The following is an 11,300-nucleotide window of genomic DNA, read 5'->3' as shown; positions in this document are numbered from 1 at the left end:
ATGGTTCCATATCGGTACCTCCCCTGTTGCTTACTGCACCTATCAATGACAACAATGGTTTGGATTTTATTCCTAATCCTAAATATTATCACTAGCAGCAACAAGACCAACTTCTCCTTTTAGCCATTGTTTCTTCCTTGTCCAAAGATATTTTGGCTCATGTAATTGGCCTTCACACTTCCTGTGAAGTGTGGCATGCATTGGAGATCATGTTTTCCGTTTAGTCTAATGTTTGGATAATCAATCTCCGAGTAAATTTATCCTCTTCAAAAAAAGGCAGTAGCTCCATAGGCGAATCTTTTCAGAAGATGAAGTCACATGCTGATACCTTGGCCGCCATATGCCAACCCCTCACTGATTGTGAGCTCATTAGTTACATCTTTGCAGGGTTTGGTTCGGATTATGATCCACTCATAACCTCCCTCAAAACTCGACTTGAACCCTTGAATCTCCAGGAGACATACATGCATCTTCTCCATTTTGAGCTTCGACTGGAATAGTATCAAATTGCCTCGCACATTCTTAATGCTTCAACAAATACAGTTTCTTGATAATCCATGCACCACGACAATGCCTGTGGCTTATAATCTGCTACCAAAAATAAGTACAATAATCGTTCACAAGGACAAGGGTGTGGACGCAATTAGACTTCTAATGGGTCATGCCCAGTTTGCCAAGTTTGTAATAAACCTGGCCATAGTGTACTCTAAAGTGCTATCACCGCTTCGACTTTGCTTATTAAGCTAAGCATAACAACAGCTCATAGGCTCACATGTCAATCGCACCATCCTCAATTGATTCGAGTCGGTACACCGATACCGCAGCAACAAACCATTTTACCTATGATCTCAACAATTGAACACTTCAAGTTGAAGACTATGCTAGCACAGATTAGATAAGAGTCAGAAATGGTGCAAGTTTGCCTATTCATCACATTGATACCTCTCAATTTTTATCTCCTTTGAAAAAATTATTCCTCAAACAACTCTTGCATGTTCATTCAATTTAAAAGAATTTGGCGTCAGTTAGCAAATTTACTTGTGACAATTGCATGTTCATTGAATTTCATCCATCCTATTTTTGTGTAAAGGATCTCAACACAAGGAAACGCCTCCTCCACGAACCAACTAAAGATGGGCTTTAGATTTTTCCACCAATTTTATCCACCACTCCTCTCAAATCTACCTTTATTGGAGAACGAGCCTCTCTTGATACATGGCACATTCAGCTTGGACATTCACCTCTTTGTCTTGTTAAGCATATTTTATTTTCAAATAAGCTTCCAATCTATAGCGATAAGACCTTTGCTCTTTGCAAATCTTGTAAATAAGCTAAAATTCATAATTTTCCTTCATATTTATCACAGTCTCGTTCTAAAAATCTTTTGATTTAATTTTTTTCATGTTTGGGAGCCTTCTCCTAAACCCTCAATTGAAGGTTATCGCTATTATGTTAATTTTCTAGATGATTTCAGCAAATTTACCTGGTTCTATCCATCGACAAAAAATTGAAGTGGAACCTACCTTATACATTTTTCAAAAGCTTGTTGAACAACAATTTAATTGCAAAATTAAATCGGTTTAAAACAATTGGGGTGGGGAATATAGAAAATTACGTAGTAAAATGGCTCCTTAGAACCCAAACATATCCATCTTGTTGAAACCGGACTCTCTCTTATGGCTCATGCTCATGTGCCCAAAAAATATTGGTCCTATGCTTTTTGAATGATTGTTTTTTTATAAATTGACTCCCCTCTCCAATTCTTAAAAATAATCTTTGTTGAATATCTTTTTAAGACCAAGCTGATTATAAATTTTTGAAGACTCTTGGATATGCTTGTTGGCCCAACCTCCGACCCTATAATACTTACAAGCTTGACTATCGATCTAAATTGTGTGTTTTTCTTGGGTATAATTATTCTCATAAAGGGTATAATTGTCTTTATATTCCTACTGGTTGCATATATATCTCGCCATGTCCTATTTGAGAGTCAGTTTCCCTTTCAAGAGTGTAATTTCGTTTCATCAATCCTTGCTAACACTGCCTACTCCTAGCAGGCCACTCTTCTACTTTGTTTGCAAGTTCCTTTCCATGGCCATTCACCAATAGTCGGCTCATCACCAACATCTGGCCCATATCAGTCCTCAGCATCAGGCCCCAATATTTAATAAATTCTTGTACAAGTTTCACATGCCACTATAATATCTTCTTCTACAATAAATGCTCCCAACGTCATGGTTGTCTCTACACCAGCCAACAACTCTCATTTACACCAACTTGTTGCCCTCGTACACATCCAATGCGTACAAGGCTTCAAAATCAAATTCAGTGTCCCAAAAATCGCACCGAAGGTACCATATCCTATACATCACATGCTCTCCTCACCATAGTAGACTCTATTTCTCAAGAATCTATATGTTTTACCTCTGCTTCCAAGCATCAAGAATGAAGGCAAGCCATGAACGACGAGTTTGATGCCCTTTTATGCAATGACACCTAGTAACTTGTTCCAGCCACTCCTCAAATGAATATTATTGGATGCAAATGGGTGTATCAGTTGAAACACAACGCCGGCGATACCATTCAAAGGCACAAGGCTTGATTGGTGGCGAAAGGATTTCTTCAGTAACCTGGTGTGGACTATGACCAAACCTTCAGTCCGATTGTTAAACCACAGACTATTCGGCTTATCTTGTCTCTTGCAATCACACGAAAATGGTAGATTCGGACGTTAACAATGTGGCTCTGCACAATGATCTTACCGAGTCAGTATTTATGGCCCAACCGCCTAGTTTTATTTACCCACAATATCCTCACCATGTTTGTCAGCTCTAAAAAGTCATTTATGGCCTTAAGCAAGCTCCTTAATCATGGTTTGCCAAACTTAGTTTTCGACTACTTGAATTTGATTCTATCATTCAAAGTTGACAATTCTCTTTTTATCTACCGCCAACACAATTTAGAACTATTTGTTCAGTCTATATAGATGATATCCTTGTTACATGCTCCTCATCTCAAGCGGTTTATTCTCTCTTGCGGCACTTCATAATAGTTTTCCCATTAAAGATCTTGGCCAACTTCATTATTTTGTGGGGGTGAAGCACAATTTGATTATGATGACATATTCATCTCTCAATAAAAATACAGTTTGGATTTTCTTCACCTCACAAATATGACTAATGCCAAACCTGTAGCCACACCAATATCTTCATCTCACACTCTCATTCTAGTTGATAGTGATGCTTTCCATGATCCTACACTCTATCATAGCACATTGGGTGCCCTCCAATATGTCTTGATCACTTGATCTGATCTCTTCTTTGCAGTTAACCGTGTGCCAATATATGTACTGTCCCATGTCAACCATTGGACAACAGTCATACTCATCATGAGATACCTTAAGGCCACCTGCACGCATGGTGTTCGTATAAAACCAATATCTTCTCATATTATACAGGCCTTCTCAGATGCAGATTTCTTCTCATATTTCATTGCAAATTTCTATGTCAGTATATAGGTGCTAGACCTGGCCGCGAAACTAGTCTAAGAAAATTGCATTAGGCTTTTGGTTTTTGTTTTTTCCTTCTTGTTTTCTCGAGTACCAAAAAATCCCGGCCCATGCCTTATGGACCAGCAGACCATTTGACCGTACTATATATAAGGTGTAAGTTACATGCAAGTGCTTGCGCGCGTCAACTAGATATATACAATGAGTTTTGTTACATACAAATACAATCGCGCACTAATCTGTGTATCAACACTGATTTATTCATACTTAAAATTTAAATTAACACTATTTTCAATAAAATCTACTTTTTGACCAATCACGTCACATTGGTGCATAGATTAGTGCACAATTATGCTTGTAACTATACTTTTCCATATACAATAAGCACTGATCATGAAGCACGTCTATCAATTCTAGAAGAAAGATTATAAATTAAGTGAAAGGATATATACACTTTATTCCTTTTTACTATTTTTATTTAATTATATTTAAATCATGAGTGATATTTTTATAAAATAGTTTATAAAAGATACGTTATTTTACATAAATATTTTCATTTTTATACATGATCATCGTATACAATATCATTATTCAATTATTAAAAAAAATTATTAAAAGGAAAATAAAATTTATATAAACTTAGAACATGTAAATCCAGTTTAATGTCTATGGAAAAAAGTGAGGTCCACTGGGGTTTTTGGGACTTTCACGTCTTAAACTTATAGCTAGCTAGCATTACACTTATATTAAAAAAAAGAAATAGATTGAATGAAAGTATATATGTGCACAAAACCGAAATAAACCATGGAAAATCATGAAGCACGTCAATTGCAATACATAGTTTCTATAGCTAGCTTTTCCTCCCATCTAGCTCAAGTTAATTTCATCTATCAAAGAAAGAACTATATATGTGTATTTTTACTTCTATTTCCCTGATCTCCATTAATACGATCATCATGTCAACCCTTACTGGCTTAATTTGGAAAGGAAGTATAGAGCAAAGAAAAAAGTCCATAAAGGTACGTACCGAGAGATTTCGGATGCTTGAGTTTGATAATCCTGATGATTGAGAAAGACGACTCGAATGAGCTAGCCGCTAGGCAGTTAGAAATTTAGAATAGCCGGCTCTGCATCACCAAGAATTCATGAGATCATAAGATGGTTCTTCCTGATCTCTGATCACTACTTATATATGGCCAGCATATAATATATATATATATATATATATGTATAGTTAATTAGTTGTCCTAATTTACATATATATAATACTTGCAAAGACGCGTGCATGCATCAAGAATGCTTGATCAACGGCCGTATGTGTAGACGCATTCGCGCTGTATCACACTTACAACAAGAAAGCTGCAGACGAGGAGGGCCGCACAAGTACACGGTCCATAATCACACACATAATTTTTATTCTTTTTATATATATTCGGCGCGAAAAACTAATATGTAAGATATTTATTTAATAAAAATGTGAATTAAAAATAGAAATAAGTTTTATAAGATAGATGACTTTTTCTACTTTTAATTTAATTTTATTTTTAATAAAAAAAAATCGATGGTACGTGATTATTTGTACCTGGAAAGACTCGGCCAGCTTGTTATTCCGTACAATCTTCGAGAAAACATGAAGTATGGCAAAAGCAATACGTGGGAATATTGCCGTTCGCAAACAGGCATTGATCATTAGTATGACACACCTTTTCAATTTTTTTTAAATTGTTTTTTTTTTAATAATGAGGTGACCAGCTGGCATATATAATACACCGTAACCCTTTCGACGCGTCGAAACGAGGACTTAGTAGTACCTACAGCTTGGGATTCGTTGCCGATTGTCCCTTGGAAGGAAAATGAAATGAAATTAACCATACATATGATGTGTATATTTAGCTGCCTTTTAGGCGTGGTATCCAACATTTATTGCTCTTGACCGACGTACCTCTTGATCATCTGCAATAAAGGTCACAATATCTTAATATTTAGCCGTGGATCAATTACTGTAATGCGCAGTGAAAGCTGAGTTTTCAATGAAAAGAAAATCATGAACCCGTGCACATATAGAGTATTTCTATGGAAGTCCTCCTAGGTACAGTCGCCATATTGTAATCGTCGGGCAGTTGGCTAACTAGCTCGCATCGTGTCACGTCAGCTGAATAAGAATATTTAAAGGGAAAATGAAAACAAAAAAGAAGAAGAAGTAGCTCAGTCCCTACTTTGACAGTTCGCAACATCAGAAGCCAGCAAAGCTAGGTTCTTCCCCATCTCGGCAAACCGCTTATGCAAATCGAGATTTTCTCTCCGTCTCTCTCGGTTCGCAAATCCTCGCCAAGCCTTTTCATCGAAACCTAGATTTTGGCAGTTGCAGATCTCCTTTAAATTTGTAAAAGAACAGTGAAAACACCATTTGTTTGTTTCTTAGTTGAGTTTGCATGGAGAGATTAATAGGGACGATTCTCTGACCGTTTTGATAGAACCTAAAAATTATTGTGTTGTACTTGAAATTTAGGATTTGTCCCTATTATTTCGGTTGCTCTGTTTGTGTCGGTTAACGTCGTGTTTCATAAGCTCTTAGGCCGAGTCGCTCAGTCGGACTTGGTCTTCACTTAAGTCGAATTCTAAGACAAGAGAGGGGTGGTCCGGAGAGCTTCCGATACCAAAATTAGTATAGAGATCGAAAATACTTTAAAGAATAAGATAATAACGAAGTATAATTCACAACAAACTTGAGTTCTCTCTTTTTACCTTGCAGTTATGAGCAACCTTTATACTAGATCTTTTAGGTTAGTAGGGCCATGCCTTGTGTTCTGGGGCAGAAGGATGCCTCTCCCTGGAGTCTTCACCGCCATGTTGCATTTAATGTGGTGTGATTTTCTTGATGTCAGTCATTTAATGTGGCTTGGGTCTATGACAAAGTTGCCTAGTGCCGTCTCTCCCTATTTTCCCCGATCATGGTTTTCCACGTTCATATGTAACATTTCATCTCAATATTGATGATTATCTCCAACTTGTACGGGTTTGGAGCCCGCCCAACCCGCATGGGTCTAGGACCCACCTTGGGCTATCAAAGGGGGGCCCTTCCGGGTTTGGGCCGGCATTCCTAAAGTTTATGGGGACTGGCGAAGTAATGGGCCTGGGGCAGTATCATAGACTTTAGGCCTTGACAAAAATATCCTATAACATTGTGTATGTGCAGTCGAAATAACTAAATATGTTAAAATGATTTTGTAAAAATGGAAAAACATTAAAAAAAAAGGTTGGGGGGGATGAAAAATGTATTTATAGGAAGGCAACTGAAATTAGGCAGGTAGAGCAAGTGGGAATATTGAAGATTTCAACTGTCTCGACAAGAAAATGTCGCATATGGAAAACTTAATCAAATTTCAAAGTATGAAAGTGGAACAAAATTTGTTTCACCTTATCTTAAAGGAAGAGGAGATGTAAAGATGAAGAGAAGCTGCAACGGTTTACTTTGGCAGTGATGTTTGAAAATTCTTGATTAGCATAAAGGACACAAGCTATGTTGAGAGAGAGAGAGAGAGAGAGATAAACACGCCGTTTCATTTTACATGTGGGCTATGATTGCGCGCGAACTTCTCTGGACGCTTGTAATAATCATTTTTCTATATATATATATTGATGAATAAATTTCACATTGTCTATAGATAAGATATTGAGTATATTTATAAGTAATTATCTCTTATTTAATCATTTTTATGAAATGAATTAAGATCTTAAATTTTTTCCATATATATATATATATATATATAGAGGTGGTAAGAAAGATCACTCATGAGCCCAACCTTCCAACCTCGATAATTTAATTTCTTCCTCATCACTAGACTAGTACTGCCTATCCATCTGCATATGTTCAGATAAACACGTGCCATTCATCTGTAACTAAAGAAAATACCTTGCATGTATGTATCATTTTGCACGTATGTGTAGTAGTTACTTAGTACATATGCATGCATGGCTTGGTTTAAGAGATTTGGTGTAAGAGGGAAAATAAAAAAAACGAAAAGAAGATTGAACTAGAGCATATAATTGATAAGGCTGCAATAATTAAATGAAGCTAACCTTTTTGTAGAGAATGAACGAGGCCGACGGGGAGACTTCTCTTTTTCTCGTCGAAAGTCTTAAATTTGAACAACTAAGTAAAGGAACGAACGTGCATGAGAGCTGCTGATCAGGAAGAATTAGCTAGCAGTACAAGCCGGCCGGCTGCATGCTAGCTGAAGGTAAGCTAGCCCTCGACCTCTATCAATAAGTCTTTCACTAGCTGGCTAAACTTAAAAATATATATTCTCCGTAATGAAACAGAGCGTCGATTGAACTTATATAATTGACAACTCAAGTCTCCTTTGGTCAAGCGGTCAAAAAGTTGAACCTGGATTCGGGGGTCGATCGAATAAAATTTGCGTGTGCGTAGATTCATGCAATCTGAAAAGAACCAAAGTTTTAGAAAATAAGAAACATAAAAAGGTTATATACCGTAAATTGGGATTGATTGACGGAGAGATGGCCTACTTTCGGCCCCAAATCGGTGCTGTGATAGTGAACCGTCCATTGACTTATGGGTTTATGACAAGTAAAATCCAGCAAATTTTTATTAAAATAAATAATTTATATACATAACTCGGCGTAGAAAACTGACTTTCTAGTAATCGATGAAATTATATAATTTAATTTTTCAAAAAATTAAAAAAACTAAATCTTATAAATTAGTAAAGAAGCAGTAACACCTCGAACGCGCCTAGCAGGAAATGAAAGATAAAAGGTATCGAAACTATATGAATATTATGCAAGTGATAATGAAAAGACTACACGATAGATTGGAGTGCGTAGTGCGTACTGCATGGCCGACTTCTACCGACCGGTTGATTTTTTTTTTTTTAATACTGTCGGGTACTCCATACGTGACTAGCATTTTTATAATGAAAAATTCTTTTTATTATCTTTATATTTTACACATTATATTTATTTTAATTTTTTTTTATTTTTTCTATAATAAATATGTAGTATGTGAATGATAAATAGAATAATTCAATTAGTTTAATAAAAATAAAAAAAATAAAATTGATGTGTCCTAAAATTGATAAATAGAATAATTCGAGGGTCCTAAAATTGATGTGTGAGTACTGTGTATTGAAAATGTTATATTTATCATTTTCACATACTACATTAAAAATAAATAATAATAAAAAATAATATTAAAATATGTAAAATATGTGGTATGAGATATGATTAGAATCCTTCTCATAGAAAACACTGCTTATATCCATAAAATATACCGACAAAATCTATTGATTGGATTTTTTTTTAATGGATAAAGAAATATTTTTTAATAAATTTGTGAATTTTTTTTATATTTCTTTAAAAATGTTTAAAATGTTTTAAACAATATTTGAAAATAATAAAAAATTAAAATTTTGCCGTTCGGTGAGGATTCATTAGAATCTTCTATGGGTGTAACATCACCTTTATTTATTTTCTTTGCATTTTTCTTCTTGATCTTGATCTTGACACTAATTGAAAATGCATTCAGGCTAACGACAGAATTTATCGATTATATGTTTTTTTATTTAATGAAATCGAGGAAGTATTTTTTTAATAAATTTATAATTTTTTTAAATATTTAAAAAGTTTAAAAACTATTTGAAAAAAATTACACTATCCATAATAGTTTTCGATAATTTTTATCGGTGACTAACATTACCCTTCACCAATAGACCCTTCAAACAGGACTGACAAAGACATACGACCCTTCATCGATTCCTTTTATCGGTTCCCATAACATTTTGTCCTTTCACTTAAAACCCATCGTCGACTGTCCTATGAATCATCGAAATTATGTAATAAATCAGAATGAAGAATGCACATACCTTTAATTTATACGTACTGTTAACACACAGAAATTGCATACTTGAAGGGGGGATTCATTGCAAGAGTGGAGAAGATGGTATCTGTGATCCTCTTATTTCTGATATCAAACTACCATTGCATGGTACTGGCCGAAAACTAAGACATGTGAAAAGAGATGCAAAACAGAGTGGCACACGTTTTAGTAAAGGATGTTATGCTGTCTGTTGATGTTGTAGCCCGCTTCTATTTCCGATCTTGTAATGGCCGAATGCCAACAATTGGTCGAATATAAATGCCAGTATTTATATTTTTTAAAAGGAAAACACACGGAAATGCGTAGAATTTGAATTATTTAATTAGGCGCGATTAAAGACTGCCTTTGATTAATAAAACAAAAACATCATAACAAAAAAAAAAAAAAAAAAAAAGCAAGTTAGCAACCTGCGCGCGCGTTAATAAAGTTTGCATATGATCTTTTGCAAATTCGACAAAACTAATAATAATAAGGTAAAACAACAGCTATCTAATTCAGTTGCGCCCAGATTCCTCTGTTTTTTGCTTTGTTTTGTTTTTTGGGTTGAACGTGGTAGCGATGCCCAGAATCAAAGAGGAGGATGATGATCAAGTTGTTATGGTAATATGATTAATTCTAGAGTACTACTGGGGAATTAAGGATCGATTTCATTAAATTAAGGTGGAGGAGGAACTGAGATTGTAGAAATTAATGATTAACATGACGATCGATGAGGAGGATATATATGGAAAAGGAATAGCTAGATAGATAGTTATAGATCATATAAAAAATTTAAAAAACAAATCGTGATGTAAATTAAGGAATATACAAATACCTTATTGAAAGCCCGCGCCTCTGGCATCAAACATCGATCGGCTCTGCAATTGAATCCGATTCATCCCACAGAAATTCATGACTAGAATCTATGATTTTCAGCTGCCGGACTCTGGCAAAATCCAAATTACGTACTGTCATAACAAGAACGAAGTAAGATATATATATCTATTATTTCTAGATTAAAAGCGGGTATCCGCTTATGTACTGCAAGCTCTGTTTCTTACATTCTTTCAACAAAGTAGTAAACTTGCTGAGAAAGGAAAGAAATGTTTCTGTGGCAAACTTTCATTTCCCCTCCCTCCACTTTTATCATTTTATATCTTAATCACTCTGTCATTCTATATTGAGTTTTGCTATATACAATCAAAGTCTACTTTTTTTTTATATATTTAAAATTTAAATTAATATTATTTTTAATAAAATCTACTTTTTAATAAATCACATTAGATTGATGCAGACAAATTACATTACATTAATGCACATATTAATACGTAATTGTGCTTGTAATTAGATTTTTCTTTCTATTTCATTTATTCTATAAATGGGCAGCGGGGTTTGTTAAAAAAATATAGATGAATCAGATCAAAAAATTTTACTAAAAAATAATATATTTACTTGTGAAAATTTTGTAAATTATAAAGGTGGGTTGTTAATAAGATAAAAACATAGAAAACATGGAAAACAGAATTTGTATATATAGTTCTTCTGTTTAAATAAATTAATTTTGAAAAAGATCATGGTTGAATTAGATCAAATAATTTTAATAAAAAATAATATATCTATTTGTGAAAATTTTGTAAATTAAAGAGGTGGGTTGTGAATAAGATAAAAAGATAAAAAAAAAAATATGCAAAATCAAATTTATATATATAGTCCTTTAATTGTTAGTTTTGTTGAAATAAATTAAATTTTGAAAATGATAGGTGAATGAGATATTGTTAATAACATAAAAACATAGAAAAAATGCAAAATTCCATTTGGAGTTTTAACTGCAAATCGGATTAGGGGTGCCCCCGCCCCCCGCCCCCGCATGGGGCGGATGGGGAAAATCCCCCCCGTCCCCCGCCTCCGGTGTGC

At 34.6% G+C, this 11,300-nt stretch overlaps 1 non-coding gene across 1 annotated transcript; it reads left to right on the top strand.

Moving 5' to 3' along the window:
• Positions 1 to 347: 347 nt before the first annotated feature.
• Positions 348 to 486, top strand: LOC122317652. Its single transcript, XR_006244575.1, has one exon. It is a non-coding gene; the product is annotated as a small nucleolar RNA Z247 (small nucleolar RNA).
• Positions 487 to 11,300: the final 10,814 nt, after the last annotated feature.

This window comes from Carya illinoinensis, chromosome 7 (assembly GCF_018687715.1).
Source record: "Carya illinoinensis cultivar Pawnee chromosome 7, C.illinoinensisPawnee_v1, whole genome shotgun sequence".
NCBI lineage: Eukaryota > Viridiplantae > Streptophyta > Magnoliopsida > Fagales > Juglandaceae > Carya > Carya illinoinensis.
Note: the sequence above shows the minus strand (reverse complement) of the source record. Positions and strands in the feature narration are given on the sequence as shown.